At 61.2% G+C, this 25,910-nt stretch overlaps 16 non-coding genes across 16 annotated transcripts; 10 read left to right on the plus strand and 6 right to left on the minus strand.

Moving 5' to 3' along the window:
- The first annotated feature begins 506 nt into the window (after positions 1 to 506).
- TRNAG-UCC (transfer RNA glycine (anticodon UCC)) lies at positions 507 to 578 on the plus strand. Its single transcript has one exon. It is a non-coding gene; the product is annotated as a tRNA-Gly (tRNA).
- A 291-nt stretch (positions 579 to 869) lies between these two features.
- On the plus strand, positions 870 to 941 carry TRNAE-CUC (transfer RNA glutamic acid (anticodon CUC)). Its single transcript has one exon. It is a non-coding gene; the product is annotated as a tRNA-Glu (tRNA).
- A 5,349-nt stretch (positions 942 to 6,290) lies between these two features.
- On the minus strand, positions 6,291 to 6,361 carry TRNAG-GCC (transfer RNA glycine (anticodon GCC)). Its single transcript has one exon. It is a non-coding gene; the product is annotated as a tRNA-Gly (tRNA).
- Positions 6,362 to 7,486: 1,125 nt separating this feature from the next.
- TRNAL-CAG (transfer RNA leucine (anticodon CAG)) lies at positions 7,487 to 7,569 on the minus strand. The gene has a single exon. It is a non-coding gene; the product is annotated as a tRNA-Leu (tRNA).
- A 572-nt stretch (positions 7,570 to 8,141) lies between these two features.
- Positions 8,142 to 8,213, plus strand: TRNAD-GUC (transfer RNA aspartic acid (anticodon GUC)). Its single transcript has one exon. It is a non-coding gene; the product is annotated as a tRNA-Asp (tRNA).
- Positions 8,214 to 8,955: 742 nt separating this feature from the next.
- TRNAG-UCC (transfer RNA glycine (anticodon UCC)) lies at positions 8,956 to 9,027 on the plus strand. The gene has a single exon. It is a non-coding gene; the product is annotated as a tRNA-Gly (tRNA).
- A 291-nt stretch (positions 9,028 to 9,318) lies between these two features.
- Positions 9,319 to 9,390, plus strand: TRNAE-CUC (transfer RNA glutamic acid (anticodon CUC)). The gene has a single exon. It is a non-coding gene; the product is annotated as a tRNA-Glu (tRNA).
- A 5,353-nt stretch (positions 9,391 to 14,743) lies between these two features.
- On the minus strand, positions 14,744 to 14,814 carry TRNAG-GCC (transfer RNA glycine (anticodon GCC)). Its single transcript has one exon. It is a non-coding gene; the product is annotated as a tRNA-Gly (tRNA).
- A 1,086-nt stretch (positions 14,815 to 15,900) lies between these two features.
- On the minus strand, positions 15,901 to 15,983 carry TRNAL-CAG (transfer RNA leucine (anticodon CAG)). Its single transcript has one exon. It is a non-coding gene; the product is annotated as a tRNA-Leu (tRNA).
- Positions 15,984 to 16,555: 572 nt separating this feature from the next.
- Positions 16,556 to 16,627, plus strand: TRNAD-GUC (transfer RNA aspartic acid (anticodon GUC)). The gene has a single exon. It is a non-coding gene; the product is annotated as a tRNA-Asp (tRNA).
- A 742-nt stretch (positions 16,628 to 17,369) lies between these two features.
- Positions 17,370 to 17,441, plus strand: TRNAG-UCC (transfer RNA glycine (anticodon UCC)). Its single transcript has one exon. It is a non-coding gene; the product is annotated as a tRNA-Gly (tRNA).
- A 291-nt stretch (positions 17,442 to 17,732) lies between these two features.
- On the plus strand, positions 17,733 to 17,804 carry TRNAE-CUC (transfer RNA glutamic acid (anticodon CUC)). Its single transcript has one exon. It is a non-coding gene; the product is annotated as a tRNA-Glu (tRNA).
- A 5,351-nt stretch (positions 17,805 to 23,155) lies between these two features.
- TRNAG-GCC (transfer RNA glycine (anticodon GCC)) lies at positions 23,156 to 23,226 on the minus strand. The gene has a single exon. It is a non-coding gene; the product is annotated as a tRNA-Gly (tRNA).
- A 1,089-nt stretch (positions 23,227 to 24,315) lies between these two features.
- On the minus strand, positions 24,316 to 24,398 carry TRNAL-CAG (transfer RNA leucine (anticodon CAG)). The gene has a single exon. It is a non-coding gene; the product is annotated as a tRNA-Leu (tRNA).
- Positions 24,399 to 24,970: 572 nt separating this feature from the next.
- On the plus strand, positions 24,971 to 25,042 carry TRNAD-GUC (transfer RNA aspartic acid (anticodon GUC)). The gene has a single exon. It is a non-coding gene; the product is annotated as a tRNA-Asp (tRNA).
- Positions 25,043 to 25,784: 742 nt separating this feature from the next.
- TRNAG-UCC (transfer RNA glycine (anticodon UCC)) lies at positions 25,785 to 25,856 on the plus strand. Its single transcript has one exon. It is a non-coding gene; the product is annotated as a tRNA-Gly (tRNA).
- The last annotated feature ends 54 nt before the right edge of the window (positions 25,857 to 25,910 follow it).

Consider the following 25,910-nt stretch of genomic DNA (forward strand, 5'->3'; position numbering starts at 1 on the left):
TGCGGCCCGCCCACAGTGGCTGCCGCAGTGGGCTCCTTGCGACGCGACGCACACCTGCACAGCTTCACGGCTGCCGGGGCGGGTGTGGGGCGGATGAGTCCCGTCTCCTTTCGGTGCGGGGGAGTGGCCTCGCCCAACACCCGTTGGAGAAGGGCTTTGGCGAGCCGGGAACCAGAGGTCGTGTGCCCGGGGAGGGAGGAGGGCCGCGGGCCGCGGCGTGCAGCCGAGGGCCCGGCAGCAGCAAGGCAGCGGCAGCGCGCACCCCCCCACCTCCCCCCCCCCAGCCCCAGAAGCGGTCGGGCCGTGGGCGAGGGCAGCTGCGTAGGGCTGGCGCGGCTGAGGCGCCCGGGGAGACCGTCGGTGGCGCCTGAGGCAGCGCAGAGCTGCTGGCGGACGGGGCGTCGGGGCAGGGCCGCGCCCGGCCGCCGCAGGGGCAGCGGCAGCGGCGGCGAGACTGTGCTCCGGCGAGCCCGGGGCCGGCGTGTCGGGGCGGCCCGGGCTGTGCGGCGTTGGTGGTATAGTGGTGAGCATAGCTGCCTTCCAAGCAGTTGACCCGGGTTCGATTCCCGGCCAACGCAGCGGGCCCATCTTTTGCCGAGCTCCACGGCCGGCCCTCCTTCCCTGGGCCCGTGAGGGAGAACTGGAAGCTGGGCGCAGAAAAGAGGGAGCTAGGTGGCCTGCGGCTTCTCGCGCGTGTGCGAGGAGGAGGCGCGCAGTGTTTTGAGGGTGCCAGCAAGCAGGAAGAACGCTAGGGCACGTGGCTTGCCGGGGGCGGAGGGCGGCTGGACGTGGAAAGGCCGGGCCTTGGCGCCAAGGCAGCGCCCAGTGGCTGGGTCGAGCAGAGGCGGGCCAGACGCGGAGCCCGACGCTCCCTGGTGGTCTAGTGGTTAGGATTCGGCGCTCTCACCGCCGCGGCCCGGGTTCGATTCCCGGTCAGGGAAGCATTTCTTCTTCCTCGCCGCCTACCAACCTCCCCAGCGCGTCCACAAACACTCCGCCCCCACCCCACCACCACCTCCCTTTTAGCCCACGCGCCAAGCCAACTCGTCCGCTCCTTCTCCCCCTCCTCGTGACCTCCGCGCCCCGACAAGAGCCACCCGGTACCCTCCACCTGCAGCCCCAGGCCCTGGCGTGCAACCTCCACCCTCGTGCCCCGCCAAACCTTTTGGCCTCGCGCGCCCACCCACTCGAGGCCTTCGGCGTCCCACCCACTCGAGGCCTTCGGCGTCCCACCCACTCGAGGCCTTCGGCGACTCCTCCTGCTCCGACGCTTGCCCCAGCCCCAAACACGACTGGCCGGCGCAGCCGTGGTCACGAGCGTGCTTGGACTGTCAAGCGGCACTACTTCTGCCACCACAATCCTCGCGGCTGACAAGCCACCCTCTCTTCCCAGCTCAGGCGGTGGTGCTGCTGCTTGTGCTGGTGGTGCTGGTGGTGCTGGTGGTGCCGCTGGTGACGGTGCTGGTGACCGTGGTGGACAGGGTGCCGGCGATGGCGCTGCAGGTTGTGCCGGCGGCGACGGTGGTGGTGGTTGGCGGCATCACTGGTGGCCGCGTCGACGGAAAGCGGAAGGCGCGGGAGAGGGCCCTCCATCTCCAAGTTGGGCCACTTGCCGGGACTGGCCGTCCCTTACGTCTCCTTTCAAGCCAGCGACCAGCCTCGATGGCTTACCTGCTGCGTGCCAGGTCCTGGACTGCCCTCGAAGCCCGTGGGCCTGTCGTTGGGCTTCAAGGACGCGGTGGTCTTGAACCGCGCAGGGGAGCAGACAGGCTGCCGGGAGGCGGAGGTGTGAAAAGGCATCTGGCCACGTGCTTGTAGTTGGACGAAAGGGCAGTGGAGGTGAGAAAGCAGGCAGAAACCGGATACCGTCCGGGAAACCTTAGCTATGCAAGTGGGAGGGTGTGGAGACAGATGCGTGGCAGGGTGCACTACCAGCCAACATGGTATTCGGATTGCATTCCCGGTACTCTCAGTCCTGTCACAGAGAGGCAAGAATGTTACCGACGGTACCTCCCCCTCCACTACCAGCAAACACACACACACACACACACACACACCAGAGTCACACACACACACACACGCACCCCTCACCTAGCTCTGACTTCTAATATTCCCCATTCCCACGTTACGATCTATTATTGGATGGACTCCATCCCTCTCTTCAGCCTGTCTTCACCTTTCCTATGGATTCTGGCCATGGTAAATCACAGGCCAGGCTTGGGCGCGTCTGTCAGCAAAGGGTTTGGTGTGCGGTTCACAGCTTGTTTCCTTCAGAGGCAGAGTGGACAGCCGATGAGCTGCAGCATTTGGCGGCGGCAGTAGAGTCGCTGGATTTAGACCAAGCCGGTTGCCCTGTGGAAGGGAGCCCCTGTCGGCATATGGGTGCATTCCATCACCGCAGGCGCTTTCGTCACCGCCCTTGTGGGTGTGTTCGGGGTGAGTGTGGGTGGGTGAGAGTACGGGGTGAAGGTGTTTGTTGCCGTGGTTGGGGGCCACCCCACGAGGGTTAGGGAACGGAGCCAGACGACCCCATAGAGAAGGGCCAGCCTTGAGCCTCGGGTTGGGAGGTGGCAGGACGAGTCCAGGGCACTGGGTGGAGCGCAGGTGCGAAGGAGAGGTGTGGGGCTTGCGGGGAACTGGCTAGGAGAGTAGTTGGCCACTCAGGCAGGGGCTCTGCCGAAGCTTGGGCCCGCGGTTGCCCTTGGCCCCCCAATTGCGTGCGGTGTGCGGGTGGGACCGATGTAGGGAAGAGGGTGGCCATGGAGTAGGAGTGGGTCTGAGGAGCCCGTGGGAGGCCAGGAATGGTGGAAGTGAGTCTTCTGCACAGGATGCGTGAGAGAGGGGCTGGGGTACTAGGGGCTGGTGGCGGGTAGAGGGGAGCGAGCCTGGAGTCTTCGACGTAGGGCAGATAGCAAGCGGGGGGGGGTGGCAGAGGCGGGTGAGTGGGCTGTGGTACGAGGACGATGGTGGGAGAGGACCCCAGCGGGGCGGTGGGTGAGAGGGCGAGACAGGTGGCCTGTGCTTTGAGGTGGTCAGGCTAACCAGTGGGCTGGGGCTGGGGCAGCAGGGTAGGAAACAGGCAAGGGAAGGACAGAAACAAGAGTAGGAGACTGGGGCTAGGCGAGGTCTAAATTGAGTGGGGCATTCTACAGCCCCAGAGACACAGATAATCTCTCAACAGGAAACACTTTCAATCCGTCAAGTCTCAGGTGTGTGTGTGTGTGTGTGTGTGTGTGTGTGTGTGTGTGTGTGTCTGTGTGTGTGTGTCTGTGTGTTTCTGTGTGTGTGTGGCAGGGTGTGTGGCGGGGTTTGGAGCTGAGGGGATGTGGGTTGGGGAGAGTGGCAGGTGAGGATGGAGTCGAGATGTAAAGAGGCCACAAAGGAGAGCTACTACATGATCCAGCAACCCCACTGCAGGCTATACATGTGGGAAGGATGCAACCTCCTCTTCGAGAAGATACAAGCACCGCCCCCCTCGTCCACGTTCCTAGCAGCACTGTTTGCAATAGCTGAGACCCAGAATGAACCCAAGGGCCCATGAGTGGACGATGGACCTAAAAAGATGCGTTGCATAAATATACCGTAGAATATTACTCAGCCATAAAGAAGGATGACATATTGTCATTTGAGGCCACATGGATGGATCTAGAGTCCATCAAACTACGTGAAGGAAGTCAGACTGAGAAAGATAAATGTTATATAATATCACTTCCGGGTGGAATCTAAAACATAATAGACATGAATCTGTGGACAAAACAGAAACACACTCCACGGACATCGAAAACCAACTGACGGTTATGCGAGGGGAAAGGGAAGGGTGGAGGGATCAGTTAGGAGTGTGGGATTAACAGATACACGCTACTGTGTATAAAATAGAGAAGCAACACGGACCGGCTGAATAACACAGGCAGCGATCTTCAATATCCTGGAATACCCTATGAAGGAAACTAATCTGAAAATACAATATACATACAAACCGAACCACTGTGCTGTACACCCGACCTAATACAGGAGCGGAAATCAACTACACTTCAACGACAACGACAACAACAATGAAGGCACCAAAGGAGAGCTACCATATGATCCAGCAACCCCACTGCTGGGTACGTACGTGGGAAAGATGAAACCTCTACTTCGAAAAGATGCAGGCACCGCCCCCCTCCTCCAGGACCTTCCTAGCAGCACTATTTGCAATAGCCGAGACCCAGAATGAACCCAAGGGCCCATGAGCGGACGGTGGACTTAAGAAGATGCGCTGTATAAACCTACCATAGCATATTACTCAGCCACAAAGAAGGATGAAATATTGTCATTCGCTGCCACATGAATGGACCTAGAGTCTATCACACTATGTGAAGTAAGTCAGATATGGAGCAAGATAAATATTATATGATATCCACTTCCAGGTGGAATCTAAAACGTAATAGACATCTGTCTATGTACAAAACAGAAACACACTCCGCAGACATCGATAACCAACTGACGGTTACGCATGGGGAAAGGGAAGAGTGGAGGGATCAGTTAGGAGTATGGGGTTAACAGAAACACGCTACTGCGTATAAAATAGAGAAGCAACACGGACTTGCTGAATAACACAGGGAACGATCTTCAATGTCCTGGAATACCCTATAATGGAAAATAATCTGAAACTACAGTATACATACTAAACCGAATCACTTTGCTGTATACTTGAAACTAATACGGTCTTAGAAATCGACTACACTTCAACGACAACGAAAACAACAATGAAGGCACCAATGGAGAGTTACCATGTGATCCAGCCGTCCCCCTCCTGAGTATGTATGCGGAAAACACAAAACCTCTAATTGGGAAAGATTCATACACCTCAGTGTTCATAGCAGCACTGTGGACCATAGCCATGACAGGGGAAAAAATCTCAGGTGTCAATCCATGGATGATTGGCTTAAGGAAATATGAGATATAGATAGGTAGGTAGCTAGGTAGCTAGCTAGCTAGATAGATAGATGGATAGATAGAGATCGATAGATACACAAATAGATAAGAGAGAGAAAAATAGAGTGAGAGAGAGATATTTTCAATGTATTAAAAATCAATCTCACGGAATATTACTCAGCCATTAAAAAGCATGAGATCTTGTCATTTGCAGCAACACGGATGGACCTAGACAGCACTGAACCTAGTATAATAAGTCAGACAGAAGGACAAAACTACATATATGTGGAATCCAAACAATAGTACAAGTGAATCTCTGTGCAGAACAGAAACAGATTCACAGATAGAGAGAACAAACTTACCGTTACCCAAGGGGAAAGTGTAGGGGAGGGATCAATTAGGAGCTGGTGTTAGCGGGTAGGAACAACAGGATTTACGGTACAGCACCGAGAAGTATATTCAACGTCTCGTAATTACCTGTAACGGAAAGGAACGATATATATGTGTATAGATACACATGTATTGAAAAGATAATCAGTTTACTGTACCCCTGAAAATAACACAATACTGTAAATCAACTAGACTTGTATTAAAATGCAAATTCAAAAAAAAAAAAAAAGAGGCCAAACGGACTGACGCAAGGGCAGAACCCTTGACAAATTAGGATTTGATGGTGCTGGGGGTTGGTGTCGCTAGGTGGGGTGCCAGTGGTGGGAGGAGGGCTTCAGGGGAGGGGGTGGTGCTTGTTGTTGGGGTGTTGGTGGTGATGGTGGTTTTAGTGGTGGGGGAGCGGGCGGGTGTTCGACAAATGTCTCGGCTGAGGGACGTAAAGTGAACATAGAGTGCACTCTGCCATGATATTGTGGCATTCCTCTTTGGAATTCCTCATGCAGGATAACGCTTTGGGGACACTCCTGGGGAGTGCAATGTGGCCCTCCCAGGGGTGGCAGCTTTTCGGTTCCTGGTTGAGCAAACACTGTGTAACTTTCAGAGTGTGGGGAGAGTGAGGCAGAGAGCGGGGAAGCGCGGTGAAACGTGAAGAGGTGGGGCGAGCGGGTGCCAGTGTAGGGTGTTCCTTCCAGTGAGCCGTGTGACCCCAGCGGGATCAGGGTAAGAAAGAGAAAAGGGACAAGGAAGGTGGGTGGGCGCGAGAGTGGCTGAGCCCGCAAGGTGTCAGTTCGCGGAGGCTTGGCTCTCGGGGTAAAGTTTTCGTCCCACGGAGGGTAGGGGGCGCCGGCGTGGGCAGGCCAGGAGAGGGAAGGTGCGGCGGTGGGCTGCGGGTGGGAGCATGCTGTGGTAGGACAGGTGCCTTGAGCGTGGGAGAGGGGAAGCCTAGCTCCGCTGTGGGCTGCGAGACCAAAAGGGGACTGGGTCGCTGCATGGGCCGGGAATCGAACCCGGGCCTCCCGCGTGGCAGGCGAGAATTCTACCACTGAACCACCCATGCACCGATGGCCGCCGCCGCCCGACGCCGCCCCAGCGGCGCTCGCCGCCAACCGCCAGACACTGGTGGCTCGCTGCTCGCCCACGGACACCCGCTCCACGTGAGCAGGAGGCGGTGAGTGACCTGAAGGAGAGGCTCCGGGGGAACGGGGAGGACCCCCAGGGCGCGGCGCGGCGCGGTCGGAGGGAAGGAGGGACGCAGGGACGGAGGCGGACTCGGCCCAACCTGCGCTTCCGAATCTGCCGTCCAGGGCCGCCGCCAGACTGTCAGTGTCGCCGGAGGAAGCCAGGAACCGGACCCAGCCTGGCCTGCGCCCGGATTCCAGTCAGGGCAGGCGACGCGTGGCAGGTGCGGCTGAGCTCGGACGCTCCTCTCAGCGACCGCCGGCCCTGGCCCAAAGTCCCTCTGGCGCCTGGCTTTCTCGCTCGTGCCGGGCGTTGGCGGGCAGCAGGCTGGAGAGGGGATGGGAGCTCGGGCTGTGAGGAGACAGCGAGTGTGGGACATGGGCGCCTGGGAGCGCCGCCGCCGCCGCCGCCGCCGCCGCCGCCGCCGCCGCCGCCGCCGCCGCCGCCGCCGCCGCCGCCGCCGCCGCCGCGCCAAAGACCAGCGGTGTCTGTGTCTGAGCCTGGCTTCTGCGCTCCTGCCGGCCGCTCTCCCGAAGGGTCCCGCTCCGGTGCGTTGGCTGTGAGGAGGAGCACTTTGGCAGAGTGGCTGCTGGCTCGTGGACAGCCGTCTGAGGGAGCGCGCCGGGGTGTGGCTGGGTCCGGCCGGGGCAGCGGCTTCTCGCGTGAACATGCGCTGTGGCGCCAAGGGGGGGTGGTGAAAGAAGTGCCGCGAAGGCCTGCACTGCGAAGGCGAGGAGGGCGTGTGTCCTGAACGCCAGTTTCCAGAGGGTTCCCCCTGGGCTGTTTCTGTGAGGCCGGCGCACAGGACTGAGCAGGAAGAGCGGCTGTGGCTGAGGAGGTCCTGCGTGGGAGAGGCGTCGTGTGGGTGTCGCGTCGAGGGGGCCGGAGTCTGGGGAGCTGGCAAGAGTGCGAGGCAGGAGCGGAGTGTGAGGCGGTAGGGTGTTGTCCAGGCCTGGGACGGGCCGGGTGCAGCATTTGTTGGGCGGGCCAAAAAAGGCTGGCTTGTCAGGAGTGGGATTCGAACCCACGCCTCCAGGGGAGACTGCGACCTGAACGCAGCGCCTTAGACCGCTCGGCCATCCTGACGGCGGGCCTGGGCGCGTCGCCGCTCGGCTGGCTGGGACCCGACGCCGACGCGGACACCGATGCCCTTGGCCCGACGCGGTGCTCTGCGCCAGCGGGCGGCCGTCCGGGCCAACGGGGGAGCGAGGCCAGCCGGCGCGCCCGGCTCGCCGCCGCCGCCCCCTCGCCCACCCCTGGCCCGGGACCCAGCCGGGCCGCGTCCGGCCAGCTTCTGCCGCCGGCCGCGCCCACCCCTCCGCCTCTTCTCCCGGGACGTGGCACGGCGAGCGCCCACCTCCTCCTCACAGCCTTGCTTGCGCTCTCCGGCCCCCTCGGGCCCCTCCTCCCGGCGCGATCCTGGCGTCGGGGGCTATAGGCGGCGCGCACTGGGAGTTTCCAGCGCCACGCGGATCCGGGTCCCTGGCGGGGTCCCGGGCTGCCTCCTTGGATGACGCGTTTGGTGTGGTGTCGGGTCGGGTGGGGCACGTGGCGGGCGCCCGTGGTGGGCGGGGGTCCGAGGACGGGGTGGGGGAGGGGTGTGGGTAGGCGTCTGCAGGCAGCCGGAGAGCGGTCGGGCGCCCAGGAGGCCGCCGCCGTCCTCGTTAGTATAGTGGTGAGTATCCCCGCCTGTCACGCGGGAGACCGGGGTTCGATTCCCCGACGGGGAGGCAACACGCCCCTTTTTGGTGGCTGGCGCCGCTCTCTGTCCAGCCGCCTGGCCCCAAGGGCCCTTCTTCTCGTCCCTCCGCCCTCCAGCGGGGCCTGCCCACCCTCAACCGCCTCCAGCCCTCCACCCCTGCAACCCCTTGCCCGTCCTCCTCGCCGGGCGCTCGGGCGCTCGGGCGCTCGGGCGCCACGGCCGAGCGAGGGCCTCCTGTCGACCCCACAAGCGCCCGACGACATTGCGGCCCGCCCACAGTGGCTGCCGCAGTGGGCTCCTTGCGACGCGACGCACACCTGCACAGCTTCACGGCTGCCGGGGCGGGGGTGGGGCGGATGAGTCCCGTCTCCTTTCGGTGCGGGGGAGTGGCCTCGCCCAACACCCGTTGGAGAAGGGCTTTGGCGAGCCGGGAACCAGAGGTCGTGTGCCCGGGGAGGGAGGAGGGCCGCGGGCCGCGGCGTGCAGCCGAGGGCCCGGCAGCAGCAAGGCAGCGGCAGCGCGCACCCCCCACCTCCCCCCCTCCCCAGCCCCAGAAGCGGTCGGGCCGTGGGCGAGGGCAGCTGCTTAGGGCTGACGCGGCTGAGGCGCCCGGGGCGACCGTCGGTGGCGCCTGAGGCAGCGCAGAGCTGCTGGCGGACGGGGCGTCGGGGCAGGGCCGCGCCCGGCCGCCGCAGGGGCAGCGGCAGCGGCGGCGAGACTGCGCTCCGGCGAGCCCGGGGCCGGCGTGTCGGGGCGGCCCGGGCTGTGCGGCGTTGGTGGTATAGTGGTGAGCATAGCTGCCTTCCAAGCAGTTGACCCGGGTTCGATTCCCGGCCAACGCAGCGGGCCCATCTTTTGCCGAGCTCCACGGCCGGCCCTCCTTCCCTGGGCCCGTGAGGGAGAACTGGAAGCTGGGCGCAGAAAAGAGGGAGCTAGGTGGCCTGCGGCTTCTCGCGCGTGTGCGAGGAGGAGGCGCGCAGTGTTTTGAGGGTGCCAGCAAGCAGGAAGAACGCTAGGGCACGTGGCTTGCCGGGGGCGGAGGGCGGCTGGACGTGGAAAGGCCGGGCCTTGGCGCCAAGGCAGCGCCCAGTGGCTGGGTTGAGCAGAGGCGGGCCAGACGCGGAGCCCGACGCTCCCTGGTGGTCTAGTGGTTAGGATTCGGCGCTCTCACCGCCGCGGCCCGGGTTCGATTCCCGGTCAGGGAAGCATTTCTTCTTCCTCGCCGCCTACCAACCTCCCCAGCGCGTCCACAAACACTCCGCCCCCACCCCACCACCACCTCCCTTTTAGCCCACGCGCCAAGCCAACTCGTCCGCTCCTTCTCCCCCTCCTCGTGACCTCCGCGCCCCGACAAGAGCCACCCGGTACCCTCCACCTGCAGCCCCAGGCCCTGGCGTGCAACCTCCACCCTCGTGCCCCGCCAAACCTTTTGGCCTCGCGCGCCCACCCACTCGAGGCCTTCGGCGTCCCACCCACTCGAGGCCTTCGGCGTCCCACCCACTCGAGGCCTTCGGCGACTCCTCCTGCTCCGACGCTTGCCCCAGCCCCAAACACGACTGGCCGGCGCAGCCGTGGTCACGAGCGTGCTTGGACTGTCAAGCGGCACTACTTCTGCCACCACAATCCTCGCGGCTGACAAGCCACCCTCTCTTCCCAGCTCAGGCGGTGGTGCTGCTGCTTGTGCTGGTGGTGCTGGTGGTGCTGGTGGTGCCGCTGGTGACGGTGCTGGTGACCGTGGTGGACAGGGTGCCGGCGATGGCGCTGCAGGTTGTGCCGGCGGCGACGGTGGTGGTGGTTGGCGGCATCACTGGTGGCCGCGTCGACGGAAAGCGGAAGGCGCGGGAGAGGGCCCTCCATCTCCAAGTTGGGCCACTTGCCGGGACTGGCCGTCCCTTACGTCTCCTTTCAAGCCAGCGACCAGCCTCGATGGCTTACCTGCTGCGTGCCAGGTCCTGGACTGCCCTCGAAGCCCGTGGGCCTGTCGTTGGGCTTCAAGGACGCGGTGGTCTTGAACCGCGCAGGGGAGCAGACAGGCTGCCGGGAGGCGGAGGTGTGAAAAGGCATCTGGCCACGTGCTTGTAGTTGGACGAAAGGGCAGTGGAGGTGAGAAAGCAGGCAGAAACCGGATACCGCCCGGGAAACCTTAGCTATGCAAGTGGGAGGGTGTGGAGACAGATGCGTGGCAGGGTGCACTACCAGCCAACATGGTATTCGGATTGCATTACCGGTACTCTCAGTCCTGTCACAGAGAGGCAAGAATGTTACCGACGGTACCTCCCCCTCCACTACCAGCAAACACACACACACACACACACACACACACACACACCAGAGTCACACACACACACACACGCACCCCTCACCTAGCTCTGACTTCTAATATTCCCCATTCCCACGTTACGATCTATTATTGGATGGACTCCATCCCTCTCTTCAGCCTGTCTTCACCTTTCCTATGGATTCTGGCCATGGTAAATCACAGGCCAGGCTTGGGCGCGTCTGTCAGCAAAGGGTTTGGTGTGCGGTTCACAGCTTGTTTCCTTCAGAGGCAGAGTGGACAGCCGATGAGCTGCAGCATTTGGCGGCGGCAGTAGAGTCGCTGGATTTAGACCAAGCCGGTTGCCCTGTGGAAGGGAGCCCCTGTCGGCATATGGGTGCATTCCATCACCGCAGGCGCTTTCGTCACCGCCCTTGTGGGTGTGTTCGGGGTGAGTGTGGGTGGGTGAGAGTACGGGGTGAAGGTGTTTGTTGCCGTGGTTGGGGGCCACCCCACGAGGGTTAGGGAACGGAGCCAGACGACCCCATAGAGAAGGGCCAGCCTTGAGCCTCGGGTTGGGAGGTGGCAGGACGAGTCCAGGGCACTGGGTGGAGCGCAGGTGCGAAGGAGAGGTGTGGGGCTTGCGGGGAACTGGCTAGGAGAGTAGTTGGCCACTCAGGCAGGGGCTCTGCCGAAGCTTGGGCCCGCGGTTGCCCTTGGCCCCCCAATTGCGTGCGGTGTGCGGGTGGGACCGATGTAGGGAAGAGGGTGGCCATGGAGTAGGAGTGGGTCTGAGGAGCCCGTGGGAGGCCAGGAATGGTGGAAGTGAGTCTTCTGCACAGGATGCGTGAGAGAGGGGCTGGGGTACTAGGGGCTGGTGGCGGGTAGAGGGGAGCGAGCCTGGAGTCTTCGACGTAGGGCAGATAGCAAGCGGGGGGGGGGGTGGCAGAGGCGGGTGAGTGGGCTGTGGTACGAGGACGATGGTGGGAGAGGACCCCAGCGGGGCGGTGGGTGAGAGGGCGAGACAGGTGGCCTGTGCTTTGAGGTGGTCAGGCTAACCAGTGGGCTGGGGCTGGGGCAGCAGGGTAGGAAACAGGCAAGGGAAGGACAGAAACAAGAGTAGGAGACTGGGGCTAGGCGAGGTCTAAATTGAGTGGGGCATTCTACAGCCCCAGAGACACAGATAATCTCTCAACAGGAAACACTTTCAATCCGTCAAGTCTCAGGTGTGTGTGTGTGTGTGTGTGTGTGTGTGTGTGTGTGTCTGTGTGTGTGTGTCTGTGTGTTTCTGTGTGTGTGTGGCAGGGTGTGTGGCGGGGTTTGGAGCTGAGGGGATGTGGGTTGGGGAGAGTGGCAGGTGAGGATGGAGTCGAGATGTAAAGAGGCCACAAAGGAGAGCTACTACATGATCCAGCAACCCCACTGCAGGCTATACATGTGGGAAGGATGCAACCTCCTCTTCGAGAAGATACAAGCACCGCCCCCCTCGTCCACGTTCCTAGCAGCACTGTTTGCAATAGCTGAGACCCAGAATGAACCCAAGGGCCCATGAGTGGACGATGGACCTAAAAAGATGCGTTGCATAAATATACCGTAGAATATTACTCAGCCATAAAGAAGGATGACATATTGTCATTTGAGGCCACATGGATGGATCTAGAGTCCATCAAACTACGTGAAGGAAGTCAGACTGAGAAAGATAAATGTTATATAATATCACTTCCGGGTGGAATCTAAAACATAATAGACATGAATCTGTGGACAAAACAGAAACACACTCCACGGACATCGAAAACCAACTGACGGTTATGCGAGGGGAAAGGGAAGGGTGGAGGGATCAGTTAGGAGTGTGGGATTAACAGATACACGCTACTGTGTATAAAATAGAGAAGCAACACGGACCGGCTGAATAACACAGGCAGCGATCTTCAATATCCTGGAATACCCTATGAAGGAAACTAATCTGAAAATACAATATACATACAAACCGAACCACTGTGCTGTACACCCGACCTAATACAGGAGCGGAAATCAACTACACTTCAACGACAACGACAACAACAATGAAGGCACCAAAGGAGAGCTACCATATGATCCAGCAACCCCACTGCTGGGTACGTACGTGGGAAAGATGAAACCTCTACTTCGAAAAGATGCAGGCACCGCCCCCCTCCTCCAGGACCTTCCTAGCAGCACTATTTGCAATAGCCGAGACCCAGAATGAACCCAAGGGCCCATGAGCGGACGGTGGACTTAAGAAGATGCGCTGTATAAACCTACCATAGCATATTACTCAGCCACAAAGAAGGATGAAATATTGTCATTCGCTGCCACATGAATGGACCTAGAGTCTATCACACTATGTGAAGTAAGTCAGATATGGAGCAAGATAAATATTATATGATATCCACTTCCAGGTGGAATCTAAAACGTAATAGACATCTGTCTATGTACAAAACAGAAACACACTCCGCAGACATCGATAACCAACTGACGGTTACGCATGGGGAAAGGGAAGAGTGGAGGGATCAGTTAGGAGTATGGGGTTAACAGAAACACGCTACTGCGTATAAAATAGAGAAGCAACACGGACTTGCTGAATAACACAGGGAACGATCTTCAATGTCCTGGAATACCCTATAATGGAAAATAATCTGAAACTACAGTATACATACTAAACCGAATCACTTTGCTGTATACTTGAAACTAATACGGTCTTAGAAATCGACTACACTTCAACGACAACGAAAACAACAATGAAGGCACCAATGGAGAGTTACCATGTGATCCAGCCGTCCCCCTCCTGAGTATGTATGCGGAAAACACAAAACCTCTAATTGGGAAAGATTCATACACCTCAGTGTTCATAGCAGCACTGTGGACCATAGCCATGACAGGGGAAAAAATCTCAGGTGTCAATCCATGGATGATTGGCTTAAGGAAATATGAGATATAGATAGGTAGGTAGCTAGGTAGCTAGCTAGCTAGATAGATAGATGGATAGATAGAGATCGATAGATACACAAATAGATAAGAGAGAGAAAAATAGAGTGAGAGAGAGATATTTTCAATGTATTAAAAATCAATCTCACGGAATATTACTCAGCCATTAAAAAGCATGAGATCTTGTCATTTGCAGCAACACGGATGGACCTAGACAGCACTGAACCTAGTATAATAAGTCAGACAGAAGGACAAAACTACATATATGTGGAATCCAAACAATAGTACAAGTGAATCTCTGTGCAGAACAGAAACAGATTCACAGATAGAGAGAACAAACTTACCGTTACCCAAGGGGAAAGTGTAGGGGAGGGATCAATTAGGAGCTGGTGTTAGCGGGTAGGAACAACAGGATTTACGGTACAGCACCGAGAAGTATATTCAACGTCTCGTAATTACCTGTAACGGAAAGGAACGATATATATGTGTATAGATACACATGTATTGAAAAGATAATCAGTTTACTGTACCCCTGAAAATAACACAATACTGTAAATCAACTAGACTTGTATTAAAATGCAAATTCAAAAAAAAAAAAAAAGAGGCCAAACGGACTGACGCAAGGGCAGAACCCTTGACAAATTAGGATTTGATGGTGCTGGGGGTTGGTGTCGCTAGGTGGGGTGCCAGTGGTGGGAGGAGGGCTTCAGGGGAGGGGGTGGTGCTTGTTGTTGGGGTGTTGGTGGTGATGGTGGTTTTAGTGGTGGGGGAGCGGGCGGGTGTTCGACAAATGTCTCGGCTGAGGGACGTAAAGTGAACATAGAGTGCACTCTGCCATGATATTGTGGCATTCCTCTTTGGAATTCCTCATGCAGGATAACGCTTTGGGGACACTCCTGGGGAGTGCAATGTGGCCCTCCCAGGGGTGGCAGCTTTTCGGTTCCTGGTTGAGCAAACACTGTGTAACTTTCAGAGTGTGGGGAGAGTGAGGCAGAGAGCGGGGAAGCGCGGTGAAACGTGAAGAGGTGGGGCGAGCGGGTGCCAGTGTAGGGTGTTCCTTCCAGTGAGCCGTGTGACCCCAGCGGGATCAGGGTAAGAAAGAGAAAAGGGACAAGGAAGGTGGGTGGGCGCGAGAGTGGCTGAGCCCGCAAGGTGTCAGTTCGCGGAGGCTTGGCTCTCGGGGTAAAGTTTTCGTCCCACGGAGGGTAGGGGGCGCCGGCGTGGGCAGGCCAGGAGAGGGAAGGTGCGGCGGTGGGCTGCGGGTGGGAGCATGCTGTGGTAGGACAGGTGCCTTGAGCGTGGGAGAGGGGAAGCCTAGCTCCGCTGTGGGCTGCGAGACCAAAAGGGGACTGGGTCGCTGCATGGGCCGGGAATCGAACCCGGGCCTCCCGCGTGGCAGGCGAGAATTCTACCACTGAACCACCCATGCACCGATGGCCGCCGCCGCCCGACGCCGCCCCAGCGGCGCTCGCCGCCAACCGCCAGACACTGGTGGCTCGCTGCTCGCCCACGGACACCCGCTCCACGTGAGCAGGAGGCGGTGAGTGACCTGAAGGAGAGGCTCCGGGGGAACGGGGAGGACCCCCAGGGCGCGGCGCGGCGCGGTCGGAGGGAAGGAGGGACGCAGGGACGGAGGCGGACTCGGCCCAACCTGCGCTTCCGAATCTGCCGTCCAGGGCCGCCGCCAGACTGTCAGTGTCGCCGGAGGAAGCCAGGAACCGGACCCAGCCTGGCCTGCGCCCGGATTCCAGTCAGGGCAGGCGACGCGTGGCAGGTGCGGCTGAGCTCGGACGCTCCTCTCAGCGACCGCCGGCCCTGGCCCAAAGTCCCTCTGGCGCCTGGCTTTCTCGCTCGTGCCGGGCGTTGGCGGGCAGCAGGCTGGAGAGGGGATGGGAGCTCGGGCTGTGAGGAGACAGCGAGTGTGGGACATGGGCGCCTGGGAGCGCCGCCGCCGCCGCCGCCGCCGCCGCCGCCGCCGCCGCGCCAAAGACCAGCGGTGTCTGTGTCTGAGCCTGGCTTCTGCGCTCCTGCCGGCCGCTCTCCCGAAGGGTCCCGCTCCGGTGCGTTGGCTGTGAGGAGGAGCACTTTGGCAGAGTGGCTGCTGGCTCGTGGACAGCCGTCTGAGGGAGCGCGCCGGGGTGTGGCTGGGTCCGGCCGGGGCAGCGGCTTCTCGCGTGAACATGCGCTGTGGCGCCAAGGGGGGGTGGTGAAAGAAGTGCCGCGAAGGCCTGCACTGCGAAGGCGAGGAGGGCGTGTGTCCTGAACGCCAGTTTCCAGAGGGTTCCCCCTGGGCTGTTTCTGTGAGGCCGGCGCACAGGACTGAGCAGGAAGAGCGGCTGTGGCTGAGGAGGTCCTGCGTGGGAGAGGCGTCGTGTGGGTGTCGCGTCGAGGGGGCCGGAGTCTGGGGAGCTGGCAAGAGTGCGAGGCAGGAGCGGAGTGTGAGGCGGTAGGGTGTTGTCCAGGCCTGGGACGGGCCGGGTGCAGCATTTGTTGGGCGGGCCAAAAAAGGCTGGCTTGTCAGGAGTGGGATTCGAACCCACGCCTCCAGGGGAGACTGCGACCTGAACGCAGCGCCTTAGACCGCTCGGCCATCCTGACGGCGGGCCTGGGCGCGTCGCCGCTCGGCTGGCTGGGACCCGACGCCGACGCGGACACCGATGCCCTTGGCCCGACGCGGTGCTCTGCGCCAGCGGGCGGCCGTCCGGGCCAACGGGGGAGCGAGGCCAGCCGGCGCGCCCGGCTCGCCGCCGCCGCCCCCTCGCCCACCCCTGGCCCGGGACCCAGCCGGGCCGCGTCCGGCCAGCTTCTGCCGCCGGCCGCGCCCACCCCTCCGCCTCTTCTCCCGGGACGTGGCACGGCGAGCGCCCACCTCCTCCTCACAGCCTTGCTTGCGCTCTCCGGCCCCCTCGGGCCCCTCCTCCCGGCGCGATCCTGGCGTCGGGGGCTATAGGCGGCGCGCACTGGGAGTTTCCAGCGCCACGCGGATCCGGGTCCCTGGCGGGGTCCCGGGCTGCCTCCTTGGATGACGCGTTTGGTGTGGTGTCGGGTCGGGTGGGGCACGTGGCGGGCGCCCGTGGTGGGCGGGGGTCCGAGGACGGGGTGGGGGAGGGGTGTGGGTAGGCGTCTGCAGGCAGCCGGAGAGCGGTCGGGCGCCCAGGAGGCCGCCGCCGTCCTCGTTAGTATAGTGGTGAGTATCCCCGCCTGTCACGCGGGAGACCGGGGTTCGATTCCCCGACGGGGAGGCAACACGCCCCTTTTTGGTGGCTGGCGCCGCTCTCTGTCCAGCCGCCTGGCCCCAAGGGCCCTTCTTCTCGTCCCTCCGCCCTCCAGCGGGGCCTGCCCACCCTCAACCGCCTCCAGCCCTCCACCCCTGCAACCCCTTGCCCGTCCTCCTCGCCGGGCGCTCGGGCGCTCGGGCGCTCGGGCGCCACGGCCGAGCGAGGGCCTCCTGTCGACCCCACAAGCGCCCGACGACATTGCGGCCCGCCCACAGTGGCTGCCGCAGTGGGCTCCTTGCGACGCGACGCACACCTGCACAGCTTCACGGCTGCCGGGGCGGGGGTGGGGCGGATGAGTCCCGTCTCCTTTCGGTGCGGGGGAGTGGCCTCGCCCAACACCCGTTGGAGAAGGGCTTTGGCGAGCCGGGAACCAGAGGTCGTGTGCCCGGGGAGGGAGGAGGGCCGCGGGCCGCGGCGTGCAGCCGAGGGCCCGGCAGCAGCAAGGCAGCGGCAGCGCGCACCCCCCACCTCCCCCCCTCCCCAGCCCCAGAAGCGGTCGGGCCGTGGGCGAGGGCAGCTGCTTAGGGCTGACGCGGCTGAGGCGCCCGGGGCGACCGTCGGTGGCGCCTGAGGCAGCGCAGAGCTGCTGGCGGACGGGGCGTCGGGGCAGGGCCGCGCCCGGCCGCCGCAGGGGCAGCGGCAGCGGCGGCGAGACTGCGCTCCGGCGAGCCCGGGGCCGGCGTGTCGGGGCGGCCCGGGCTGTGCGGCGTTGGTGGTATAGTGGTGAGCATAGCTGCCTTCCAAGCAGTTGACCCGGGTTCGATTCCCGGCCAACGCAGCGGGCCCATCTTTTGCCGAGCTCCACGGCCGGCCCTCCTTCCCTGGGCCCGTGAGGGAGAACTGGAAGCTGGGCGCAGAAAAGAGGGAGCTAGGTGGCCTGCGGCTTCTCGCGCGTGTGCGAGGAGGAGGCGCGCAGTGTTTTGAGGGTGCCAGCAAGCAGGAAGAACGCTAGGGCACGTGGCTTGCCGGGGGCGGAGGGCGGCTGGACGTGGAAAGGCCGGGCCTTGGCGCCAAGGCAGCGCCCAGTGGCTGGGTTGAGCAGAGGCGGGCCAGACGCGGAGCCCGACGCTCCCTGGTGGTCTAGTGGTTAGGATTCGGCGCTCTCACCGCCGCGGCCCGGGTTCGATTCCCGGTCAGGGAAGCATTTCTTCTTCCTCGCCGCCTACCAACCTCCCCAGCGCGTCCACAAACACTCCGCCCCCACCCCACCACCACCTCCCTTTTAGCCCACGCGCCAAGCCAACTCGTCCGCTCCTTCTCCCCCTCCTCGTGACCTCCGCGCCCCGACAAGAGCCACCCGGTACCCTCCACCTGCAGCCCCAGGCCCTGGCGTGCAACCTCCACCCTCGTGCCCCGCCAAACCTTTTGGCCTCGCGCGCCCACCCACTCGAGGCCTTCGGCGTCCCACCCACTCGAGGCCTTCGGCGTCCCACCCACTCGAGGCCTTCGGCGACTCCTCCTGCTCCGACGCTTGCCCCAGCCCCAAACACGACTGGCCGGCGCAGCCGTGGTCACGAGCGTGCTTGGACTGTCAAGCGGCACTACTTCTGCCACCACAATCCTCGCGGCTGACAAGCCACCCTCTCTTCCCAGCTCAGGCGGTGGTGCTGCTGCTTGTGCTGGTGGTGCTGGTGGTGCTGGTGGTGCCGCTGGTGACGGTGCTGGTGACCGTGGTGGACAGGGTGCCGGCGATGGCGCTGCAGGTTGTGCCGGCGGCGACGGTGGTGGTGGTTGGCGGCATCACTGGTGGCCGCGTCGACGGAAAGCGGAAGGCGCGGGAGAGGGCCCTCCATCTCCAAGTTGGGCCACTTGCCGGGACTGGCCGTCCCTTACGTCTCCTTTCAAGCCAGCGACCAGCCTCGATGGCTTACCTGCTGCGTGCCAGGTCCTGGACTGCCCTCGAAGCCCGTGGGCCTGTCGTTGGGCTTCAAGGACGCGGTGGTCTTGAACCGCGCAGGGGAGCAGACAGGCTGCCGGGAGGCGGAGGTGTGAAAAGGCATCTGGCCACGTGCTTGTAGTTGGACGAAAGGGCAGTGGAGGTGAGAAAGCAGGCAGAAACCGGATACCGCCCGGGAAACCTTAGCTATGCAAGTGGGAGGGTGTGGAGACAGATGCGTGGCAGGGTGCACTACCAGCCAACATGGTATTCGGATTGCATTACCGGTACTCTCAGTCCTGTCACAGAGAGGCAAGAATGTTACCGACGGTACCTCCCCCTCCACTACCAGCAAACACACACACACACACACACACACACACACACCAGAGTCACACACACACACACACGCACCCCTCACCTAGCTCTGACTTCTAATATTCCCCATTCCCACGTTACGATCTATTATTGGATGGACTCCATCCCTCTCTTCAGCCTGTCTTCACCTTTCCTATGGATTCTGGCCATGGTAAATCACAGGCCAGGCTTGGGCGCGTCTGTCAGCAAAGGGTTTGGTGTGCAGTTCACAGCTTGTTTCCTTCAGAGGCAGAGTGGACAGCCGATGAGCTGCAGCATTTGGCGGCGGCAGTAGAGTCGCTGGATTTAGACCAAGCCGGTTGCCCTGTGGAAGGGAGCCCCTGTCGGCATATGGGTGCATTCCATCACCGCAGGCGCTTTCGTCACCGCCCTTGTGGGTGTGTTCGGGGTGAGTGTGGGTGGGTGAGAGTACGGGGTGAAGGTGTTTGTTGCCGTGGTTGGGGGCCACCCCACGAGGGTTAGGGAACGGAGCCAGACGACCCCATAGAGAAGGGCCAGCCTTGAGCCTCGGGTTGGGAGGTGGCAGGACGAGTCCAGGGCACTGGGTGGAGCGCAGGTGCGAAGGAGAGGTGTGGGGCTTGCGGGGAACTGGCTAGGAGAGTAGTTGGCCACTCAGGCAGGGGCTCTGCCGAAGCTTGGGCCCGCGGTTGCCCTTGGCCCCCCAATTGCGTGCGGTGTGCGGGTGGGACCGATGTAGGGAAGAGGGTGGCCATGGAGTAGGAGTGGGTCTGAGGAGCCCGTGGGAGGCCAGGAATGGTGGAAGTGAGTCTTCTGCACAGGATGCGTGAGAGAGGGGCTGGGGTACTAGGGGCTGGTGGCGGGTAGAGGGGAGCGAGCCTGGAGTCTTCGACGTAGGGCAGATAGCAAGCGGGGGGGGGTGGCAGAGGCGGGTGAGTGGGCTGTGGTACGAGGACGATGGTGGGAGAGGACCCCAGCGGGGCGGTGGGTGAGAGGGCGAGACAGGTGGCCTGTGCTTTGAGGTGGTCAGGCTAACCAGTGGGCTGGGGCTGGGGCAGCAGGGTAGGAAACAGGCAAGGGAAGGACAGAAACAAGAGTAGGAGACTGGGGCTAGGCGAGGTCTAAATTGAGTGGGGCATTCTACAGCCCCAGAGACACAGATAATCTCTCAACAGGAAACACTTTCAATCCGTCAAGTCTCAGGTGTGTGTGTGTGTGTGTGTGTGTGTGTGTGTGTGTGTGTCTGTGTGTGTGTGTCTGTGTGTTTCTGTGTGTGTGTGGCAGGGTGTGTGGCGGGGTTTGGAGCTGAGGGGATGTGGGTTGGGGAGAGTGGCAGGTGAGGATGGAGTCGAGATGTAAAGAGGCCACAAAGGAGAGCTACTACATGATCCAGCAACCCCACTGCAGGCTATACATGTGGGAAGGATGCAACCTCCTCTTCGAGAAGATACAAGCACCGCCCCCCTCGTCCACGTTCCTAGCAGCACTGTTTGCAATAGCTGAGACCCAGAATGAACCCAAGGGCCCATGAGTGGACGATGGACCTAAAAAGATGCGTTGCATAAATATACCGTAGAATATTACTCAGCCATAAAGAAGGATGACATATTGTCATTTGAGGCCACATGGATGGATCTAGAGTCCATCAAACTACGTGAAGGAAGTCAGACTGAGAAAGATAAATGTTATATAATATCACTTCCGGGTGGAATCTAAAACATAATAGACATGAATCTGTGGACAAAACAGAAACACACTCCACGGACATCGAAAACCAACTGACGGTTATGCGAGGGGAAAGGGAAGGGTGGAGGGATCAGTTAGGAGTGTGGGATTAACAGATACACGCTACTGTGTATAAAATAGAGAAGCAACACGGACCGGCTGAATAACACAGGCAGCGATCTTCAATATCCTGGAATACCCTATGAAGGAAACTAATCTGAAAATACAATATACATACAAACCGAACCACTGTGCTGTACACCCGACCTAATACAGGAGCGGAAATCAACTACACTTCAACGACAACGACAACAACAATGAAGGCACCAAAGGAGAGCTACCATATGATCCAGCAACCCCACTGCTGGGTACGTACGTGGGAAAGATGAAACCTCTACTTCGAAAAGATGCAGGCACCGCCCCCCTCCTCCAGGACCTTCCTAGCAGCACTATTTGCAATAGCCGAGACCCAGAATGAACCCAAGGGCCCATGAGCGGACGGTGGACTTAAGAAGATGCGCTGTATAAACCTACCATAGCATATTACTCAGCCACAAAGAAGGATGAAATATTGTCATTCGCTGCCACATGAATGGACCTAGAGTCTATCACACTATGTGAAGTAAGTCAGATATGGAGCAAGATAAATATTATATGATATCCACTTCCAGGTGGAATCTAAAACGTAATAGACATCTGTCTATGTACAAAACAGAAACACACTCCGCAGACATCGATAACCAACTGACGGTTACGCATGGGGAAAGGGAAGAGTGGAGGGATCAGTTAGGAGTATGGGGTTAACAGAAACACGCTACTGCGTATAAAATAGAGAAGCAACACGGACTTGCTGAATAACACAGGGAACGATCTTCAATGTCCTGGAATACCCTATAATGGAAAATAATCTGAAACTACAGTATACATACTAAACCGAATCACTTTGCTGTATACTTGAAACTAATACGGTCTTAGAAATCGACTACACTTCAACGACAACGAAAACAACAATGAAGGCACCAATGGAGAGTTACCATGTGATCCAGCCATCCCCCTCCTGAGTATGTATGCGGAAAACACAAAACCTCTAATTGGGAAAGATTCATACACCTCAGTGTTCATAGCAGCACTGTGGACCATAGCCATGACAGGGGAAAAAATCTCAGGTGTCAATCCATGGATGATTGGCTTAAGGAAATATGAGATATAGATAGGTAGGTAGCTAGGTAGCTAGCTAGCTAGATAGATAGATGGATAGATAGAGATCGATAGATACACAAATAGATAAGAGAGAGAAAAATAGAGTGAGAGAGAGATATTTTCAATGTATTAAAAATCAATCTCACGGAATATTACTCAGCCATTAAAAAGCATGAGATCTTGTCATTTGCAGCAACACGGATGGACCTAGACAGCACTGAACCTAGTATAATAAGTCAGACAGAAGGACAAAACTACATATATGTGGAATCCAAACAATAGTACAAGTGAATCTCTGTGCAGAACAGAAACAGATTCACAGATAGAGAGAACAAACTTACCGTTACCCAAGGGGAAAGTGTAGGGGAGGGATCAATTAGGAGCTGGTGTTAGCGGGTAGGAACAACAGGATTTACGGTACAGCACCGAGAAGTATATTCAACGTCTCGTAATTACCTGTAACGGAAAGGAACGATATATATGTGTATAGATACACATGTATTGAAAAGATAATCAGTTTACTGTACCCCTGAAAATAACACAATACTGTAAATCAACTAGACTTGTATTAAAATGCAAATTCAAAAAAAAAAAAAAAGAGGCCAAACGGACTGACGCAAGGGCAGAACCCTTGACAAATTAGGATTTGATGGTGCTGGGGGTTGGTGTCGCTAGGTGGGGTGCCAGTGGTGGGAGGAGGGCTTCAGGGGAGGGGGTGGTGCTTGTTGTTGGGGTGTTGGTGGTGATGGTGGTTTTAGTGGTGGGGGAGCGGGCGGGTGTTCGACAAATGTCTCGGCTGAGGGACGTAAAGTGAACATAGAGTGCACTCTGCCATGATATTGTGGCATTCCTCTTTGGAATTCCTCATGCAGGATAACGCTTTGGGGACACTCCTGGGGAGTGCAATGTGGCCCTCCCAGGGGTGGCAGCTTTTCGGTTCCTGGTTGAGCAAACACTGTGTAACTTTCAGAGTGTGGGGAGAGTGAGGCAGAGAGCGGGGAAGCGCGGTGAAACGTGAAGAGGTGGGGCGAGCGGGTGCCAGTGTAGGGTGTTCCTTCCAGTGAGCCGTGTGACCCCAGCGGGATCAGGGTAAGAAAGAGAAAAGGGACAAGGAAGGTGGGTGGGCGCGAGAGTGGCTGAGCCCGCAAGGTGTCAGTTCGCGGAGGCTTGGCTCTCGGGGTAAAGTTTTCGTCCCACGGAGGGTAGGGGGCGCCGGCGTGGGCAGGCCAGGAGAGGGAAGGTGCGGCGGTGGGCTGCGGGTGGGAGCATGCTGTGGTAGGACAGGTGCCTTGAGCGTGGGAGAGGGGAAGCCTAGCTCCGCTGTGGGCTGCGAGACCAAAAGGGGACTGGGTCGCTGCATGGGCCGGGAATCGAACCCGGGCCTCCCGCGTGGCAGGCGAGAATTCTACCACTGAACCACCCATGCACCGATGGCCGCCGCCGCCCGACGCCGCCCCAGCGGCGCTCGCCGCCAACCGCCAGACACTGGTGGCTCGCTGCTCGCCCACGGACACCCGCTCCACGTGAGCAGGAGGCGGTGAGTGACCTGAAGGAGAGGCTCCGGGGGAACGGGGAGGACCCCCAGGGCGCGGCGCGGCGCGGTCGGAGGGAAGGAGGGACGCAGGGACGGAGGCGGACTCGGCCCAACCTGCGCTTCCGAATCTGCCGTCCAGGGCCGCCGCCAGACTGTCAGTGTCGCCGGAGGAAGCCAGGAACCGGACCCAGCCTGGCCTGCGCCCGGATTCCAGTCAGGGCAGGCGACGCGTGGCAGGTGCGGCTGAGCTCGGACGCTCCTCTCAGCGACCGCCGGCCCTGGCCCAAAGTCCCTCTGGCGCCTGGCTTTCTCGCTCGTGCCGGGCGTTGGCGGGCAGCAGGCTGGAGAGGGGATGGGAGCTCGGGCTGTGAGGAGACAGCGAGTGTGGGACATGGGCGCCTGGGAGCGCCGCCGCCGCCGCCGCCGCCGCCGCCGCCGCCGCCGCCGCGCCAAAGACCAGCGGTGTCTGTGTCTGAGCCTGGCTTCTGCGCTCCTGCCGGCCGCTCTCCCGAAGGGTCCCGCTCCGGTGCGTTGGCTGTGAGGAGGAGCACTTTGGCAGAGTGGCTGCTGGCTCGTGGACAGCCGTCTGAGGGAGCGCGCCGGGGTGTGGCTGGGTCCGGCCGGGGCAGCGGCTTCTCGCGTGAACATGCGCTGTGGCGCCAAGGGGGGGTGGTGAAAGAAGTGCCGCGAAGGCCTGCACTGCGAAGGCGAGGAGGGCGTGTGTCCTGAACGCCAGTTTCCAGAGGGTTCCCCCTGGGCTGTTTCTGTGAGGCCGGCGCACAGGACTGAGCAGGAAGAGCGGCTGTGGCTGAGGAGGTCCTGCGTGGGAGAGGCGTCGTGTGGGTGTCGCGTCGAGGGGGCCGGAGTCTGGGGAGCTGGCAAGAGTGCGAGGCAGGAGCGGAGTGTGAGGCGGTAGGGTGTTGTCCAGGCCTGGGACGGGCCGGGTGCAGCATTTGTTGGGCGGGCCAAAAAAGGCTGGCTTGTCAGGAGTGGGATTCGAACCCACGCCTCCAGGGGAGACTGCGACCTGAACGCAGCGCCTTAGACCGCTCGGCCATCCTGACGGCGGGCCTGGGCGCGTCGCCGCTCGGCTGGCTGGGACCCGACGCCGACGCGGACACCGATGCCCTTGGCCCGACGCGGTGCTCTGCGCCAGCGGGCGGCCGTCCGGGCCAACGGGGGAGCGAGGCCAGCCGGCGCGCCCGGCTCGCCGCCGCCGCCCCCTCGCCCACCCCTGGCCCGGGACCCAGCCGGGCCGCGTCCGGCCAGCTTCTGCCGCCGGCCGCGCCCACCCCTCCGCCTCTTCTCCCGGGACGTGGCACGGCGAGCGCCCACCTCCTCCTCACAGCCTTGCTTGCGCTCTCCGGCCCCCTCGGGCCCCTCCTCCCGGCGCGATCCTGGCGTCGGGGGCTATAGGCGGCGCGCACTGGGAGTTTCCAGCGCCACGCGGATCCGGGTCCCTGGCGGGGTCCCGGGCTGCCTCCTTGGATGACGCGTTTGGTGTGGTGTCGGGTCGGGTGGGGCACGTGGCGGGCGCCCGTGGTGGGCGGGGGTCCGAGGACGGGGTGGGGGAGGGGTGTGGGTAGGCGTCTGCAGGCAGCCGGAGAGCGGTCGGGCGCCCAGGAGGCCGCCGCCGTCCTCGTTAGTATAGTGGTGAGTATCCCCGCCTGTCACGCGGGAGACCGGGGTTCGATTCCCCGACGGGGAGGCAACACGCCCCTTTTTGGTGGCTGGCGCCGCTCTCTGTCCAGCCGCCTGGCCCCAAGGGCCCTTCTTCTCGTCCCTCCGCCCTCCAGCGGGGCCTGCCCACCCTCAACCGCCTCCAGCCCTCCACCCCTGCAACCCCTTGCCCGTCCTCCTCGCCGGGCGCTCGGGCGCTCGGGCGCTCGGGCGCCACGGCCGAGCGAGGGCCTCCTGTCGACCCCACAAGCGCCCGACGACATTGCGGCCCGCCCACAGTGGCTGCCGCAGTGGGCTCCTTGCGACGCGACGCACACCTGCACAGCTTCACGGCTGCCGGGGCGGGGGTGGGGCGGATGAGTCCCGTCTCCTTTCGGTGCGGGGGAGTGGCCTCGCCCAACACCCGTTGGAGAAGGGCTTTGGCGAGCCGGGAACCAGAGGTCGTGTGCCCGGGGAGGGAGGAGGGCCGCGGGCCGCGGCGTGCAGCCGAGGGCCCGGCAGCAGCAAGGCAGCGGCAGCGCGCACCCCCCACCTCCCCCCCTCCCCAGCCCCAGAAGCGGTCGGGCCGTGGGCGAGGGCAGCTGCTTAGGGCTGACGCGGCTGAGGCGCCCGGGGCGACCGTCGGTGGCGCCTGAGGCAGCGCAGAGCTGCTGGCGGACGGGGCGTCGGGGCAGGGCCGCGCCCGGCCGCCGCAGGGGCAGCGGCAGCGGCGGCGAGACTGCGCTCCGGCGAGCCCGGGGCCGGCGTGTCGGGGCGGCCCGGGCTGTGCGGCGTTGGTGGTATAGTGGTGAGCATAGCTGCCTTCCAAGCAGTTGACCCGGGTTCGATTCCCGGCCAACGCAGCGGGCCCATCTTTTGCCGAGCTCCACGGCCGGCCCTCCTTCCCTGGGCCCGTG

Source organism: Vicugna pacos, chromosome 21, assembly GCF_048564905.1.
Source record: "Vicugna pacos chromosome 21, VicPac4, whole genome shotgun sequence".
Taxonomy (NCBI): domain Eukaryota; kingdom Metazoa; phylum Chordata; class Mammalia; order Artiodactyla; family Camelidae; genus Vicugna; species Vicugna pacos.